The sequence below is a fragment of the Lactuca sativa genome, chromosome 7 (assembly GCF_002870075.4).
Source record: "Lactuca sativa cultivar Salinas chromosome 7, Lsat_Salinas_v11, whole genome shotgun sequence".
Taxonomy (NCBI): domain Eukaryota; kingdom Viridiplantae; phylum Streptophyta; class Magnoliopsida; order Asterales; family Asteraceae; genus Lactuca; species Lactuca sativa.
Window position 1 is genome coordinate 88,542,178 of NC_056629.2, and position 5,151 is coordinate 88,547,328.

Genomic DNA, 5,151 nt, shown 5'->3' on the forward strand with positions numbered 1-5,151 from the left:
CTGACACCTCCACCCATAAAGAAGCTCAAATGGGGGCATACCAATACTAGAATGGTGGATTTTGTTGTAAGAAAACTCAGCCAAGGGCAGATATGTGTCTAGGGGTGTCAATTTATGACACAACAAGACAAAAATACACGACATGAAATGAAATCGGGATGAACTCAAAATTTGAATTCATGTTCGTGTCAAGTTTAAAAAACATGATGTCGTGTCATCTCGTGTTCGTGTTTACAAATCCACACGAAATTGACACGATTGAGCACGTGTTTGTCATGTTTTTCGTGTTTGTCATTTTTATCGTGTTATATATGATTAAATATGAACTAAATAAACTAATAGTTATGTAGTATTGTCTTTGTCGTGTCGTGTCGTGTTGCCGTTTTTTATTTGGTTCGTTTTCGTTTTAGTGAAAAGAAAAACACGACATCGTGTCGTGTCGTGTTCGTGTTACACAAAAAATTGTTGTGTCATGTCGTGTAAGACAAAAACACGACACAACTGCCCGGTTTGACAGCCCTATATGTTTCCCAACTTCCACTGAAGTCCATAACACATGCGCACTCACATGTCCTCGAGCATCTGAATCGTCCGCTCGCTCTGCCTGTCTGTCTATGGGTGGTAGGCTATACTGAAGTGCAATATCATATGCAACTCCTCATGAAACTTCTTCCAGAACCTGGAAGTAAAGTGCACATCCCGATCTAACACTATCGAAGCCGACACTCCATGCCGAGCTACCATCTTTCTTACATATATCTCGGCCAACCTCTCTGCGGAAGAGCTCTCACTTATAGAAAGGAAGTGAGCACTCTTCGTCAACCGGTCCACAATCACCCAAATCGCATTGACACCTCACGCAGTCCTCGGTAATTTGGTAGTAAAATCCATGGAAATATGTTCCCACTTCCACTGGGGAACCTCTAGTGGCTTTAACTTGCCATGGGGATGCTGGTGGTTGGCCTTAACCCAACGACAAGTCAAGCACCTCTCAACTACCCAAGCCACATCCCTCTTCATACAGGGCCACTAATAATCTCTCTTCAAGTCTACATCTTAGTAGCTCCTGGATGGATCGAGAATCTCGATCTATGCGCCTCTTCCATCAGAATAGGGTGAGCTCCGCCCGTATAGGGCACCTAAATCCGCCCTCGGAAAGGCATAAGCCCTCGACTATCTGTCACAAAATCAGTCACCTGCCCAATCACCCGCTCCTTCTTGCGGTTCTCTGGTCTCACGGCTTCCACCTGGGCCTCTCGAATGGTATCTAATACTAGAGTCATAACTTTCATCCTCATACACAGATCTCGGATCGGAGCACTCTCTGTTCTACGACTTAGGGCATCGGCTACCATATTAGCCTTGCCCGGATGATACAGGATCTCACAGTCATAGTCTTTCACCACATCCAACCACCTCCTCTGTCTCATATTCAGGTTGGGCTGACCTATGAGATACTTCAGGCTCTTGTGGTCCGTATATATGGTACACCGAACCCCGTACAAATAGTGCAGCCATATCTTGAGGGCAAACACCACCGCCCCCAGCTCTAGATCGTGGGTGGGATACCTAGTCTCATGAGGCTTAAATTGCCTTGATGTGTATGCTATCACGTGCCCTCTCTACATCAGAACTACCCACATCCCTGATATAGATGCATCGCAGTAAACCACAAAGTCCTCCACTCCCTCGGGGAGGACTAACACCGGGGCTTCGCACAACTTATTGCAAAGAGTCTTGAATGAGGTCTGCTGCTCGAGACTCCAAGTAAAAATAACACCCTTCCGGGTCAACCTGGTAAGAGGGATGGCAATTTTGGAGAAATCTCTGATAAATCTCCGATAGTAACCGGCCAAACCCAAAAAACTCGAGATCTCGGACGAGGATCTCGGCACCTCCCATCTCATAACGGCCTCAATCTTGGTTGGGTCAACCAAAATCCCATTCTAATTAACGAGGTGTCCCAGGAACTGGACCTCTCGTAACCAGAAATCACACCTAGAGAATTAGGCGTCAAGCCTCTCTGATCTCAAAACTCCAAGAATCACTCTTAGGTGCTCGTCATGCTGCTCTCTGGATCTCGAATACACCAAGATATTGTCGATGAACACGATCACCGATCGGTCCAACATAGGCATGCACACCCGGTTCATGAGGTCCATGAACGTTGCCGGTGCGTTGTTGAGCCCAAAAGGCATCACCATGAACTCGTAATGCCCATAACGAGTCCTAAAGGCCGTCTTCTAGATTTCCTCTTCACGGACTCTCATCTGATGATATCCAGACCTCAAATCAATCTTGGAAAACCAAGATGCCCCTGCAGCTGATTGAACAAATCGTCGATTGCCAAAAGTGGATAAGAGTTCTTGACCGTCAGCTTGTTCAACTCCCGGTAATCAATACACATCCGATGTGAACCATCCTTCTTCTTGACAAAAAAGGATCGGCACTCCCCACGACGAGCTACTCGGTCTGATAAATCCCTTTCCCAAAATTTCTTGGAGCTGTGAGGGTAACTCCTCCATCTCTGGTGGCACAAGGCGATAAGGTGCCTTGGCGATCGGTGCTGCTCCCGAAACCAAATCAATCCGGAACTCCGCTTGCCTCTTGGGAGGCACACCTAGTAACTCCTTAGGGGAAACATTTGGAAACTCACTCACTATCGGAACCTTGGCGATAGAACTCGGTCTCTCGGTAACAACCCGCGTATCCATCACTTACACCAAAAAGCCCATGAAACCCTGCTGAAGACTCTGTCTCGCTCTGGCAGCCGAGCAGAAAGCTGACCTAGACCTGGTACCATTGCCATACATTATCAGCACTCCCCCATTAGGGTCTCGTATGCTCACCAACTGACACTCGCAGTCAATCACAACTCCGAAAGAGCTCAACCAGTCCATGCCCACAATGACACAAACATTGCCCATCGCAATCGGTACTAGATCTATTGGAAACTCAACACCTAAAATCTCGAGCACACATCCTCGAATCACATTAATAGAAAACACTGCATGCTTATCAGCTATAGAAACTCTCAGAGGTCGACTCAACGCCTCACGTCGGATACTGATGTGGCGACTAAATGCTAATTACATGAAGGATCGACTGGCACCCGAGTCAAATAACACCAAAGAAGGTACATAACTCACAAGAAAAGTACCTACACAACACAATATAAGCACAATATAACTCAAATCTGCATAAGTAAAAGAACACATACCGGCCATGACATCTGGTGCTGCACAGACCTCCTCCGTTGTCAGCTGGAAAGCTCTCCCCCGAACCCTCGGTGTCTCGGCCTTCACTGGCCAACTCTCGGTAGCTCGTATAGAAGCAAGTGCAGATCCCTGAAGAAGTTAGGGGCACTCGACCTTCTGATGACCAGTCTGGTTGCAGTGAAAGCAGACTGCAAACCCCTTGGGGCAATCCTTCGCCAGATGCCCTGATCTTGAGTCTGCGCGCTTAGCCCGCTTGGCTACCGGATGAGACTGTGTCGGCCTCCGGTCTCTCCCCTAAGACTCAGCCTCCTCCCTGGCCTGAGTCTCCAGCTCAATCTCCCTCTTCCGGGTATTTTCCTGAAGCTCAGCAAATGACCGATAAGATGAGTTCTCCACGATCTCACGAATATCCCTCCTAAGAATGCTTAAATATTGGGTCAAACATGCCTGCTCAGAAGAAAAGTGCTCGGGGCAGAACAACGCCCTCTCATGAAACATCCTCGTAATCACTGTCACCGACTCTGTCTTCTGCTTGAGAGACAGAAACTCCTGGGCCAACCGTTCCCTCTCCACCGGGGGAACATACTCATCTCGTAACATCAAATTAAACCTCTCCCAAGTTACTACATTGAGCTTTGCAGGAGTAAAATTGGCCGTCACAAACTACCGCCAGTCCTTTGCTCCCAAGCGAAGCTGGTTCAGCGCGAGCCAAACCCTCAAGTGCTCTGGACATGAACAAGTGTAGACACACCCCTCGATATCAGAGATCCATCTCATCTCAGCAATCGGATCCTAAGTCCCATCAAACTCTGGTAGCTTCGTGTTGCTGAACTCCCAGTACAGCAACGAGTCACCTCCCTGTGGCCTGGCAGCAGTGACAGTTGTAGTGGCTGCAGCAGCAGCCGCCTCAGTAACTACATCATATCGCTTGTCAAACGTCTCGATCAAAGTGGTCTTAATACACCCAAACATCTCCGCAATAGCCTCTCGTATGGCTGTATCCACCTCGTCATGAATCATCCTGTGAATATCATCATCGGTAACTCCACTGCTCTATGGGTTGTGGCATGTAACCACCATGATGTCTCTGAAACACAACAGAAAATCATCTGAGAATCGCTCGAGTATACTCACACTCGATCACACACTTCTACTCGCTCCTCAGTACCCTAAGGATTCTTACTTGGACTGCCTACAGATCCGATGTTTTTAGTAGTACGGGCCCAATACTACCTTCCACACCAACCTGTGTTCACCCTAAGTCCTCCTCCTAGGATCCCAATTCACAAGTACTCTACATCTCGCAACACACAGACTAATCTCTCAGTAGACCTATCACAAGCTCAACTAGGTGTCTCTCCTAGATTTTCTCTCAACTCGAGAACCCTCTCTAGGTGATCTCTTCTAAATATTCTTACTCAACTCATACTCAAAGCAAATCACAATTAGCAGCAATTCCTAGGCAAAGGCATCACAAATCAGGCCACCCTAGTCCTAAAATATGATATACCTAGCCTACTCTCTAGCATGCATAATATCTCATAAGATATCTCATAACACAAAAATAAGGGTATTTTGGGAAATCACCGATCAGACTCTGGCTGATTGTACACACTACTCCAACTCGTTTTCTCTTAAACTCTTTCTCATTTATAAAAAATTATCTCTTTCTTTGAATTTTTTTCTCAAATCCTCAGTTTGAGTCCAAACACACCCGGCGGTGCATCCGGATCCCTCAAACCAAGGCTCTGATACCAACTTGTAACAACGTAAATTTTCAAACCAAAATTTTCATTTTCAAACATATTGAAACACATGTCACATTTTGTAAAAATATCAAGTATCAATTATTAACACAAAATTCAAAGTAGTTTATCACAAATGCAGGATCCTCCAAAATCATATCTTCGATGCGGGTGTGTGTACAATCAAG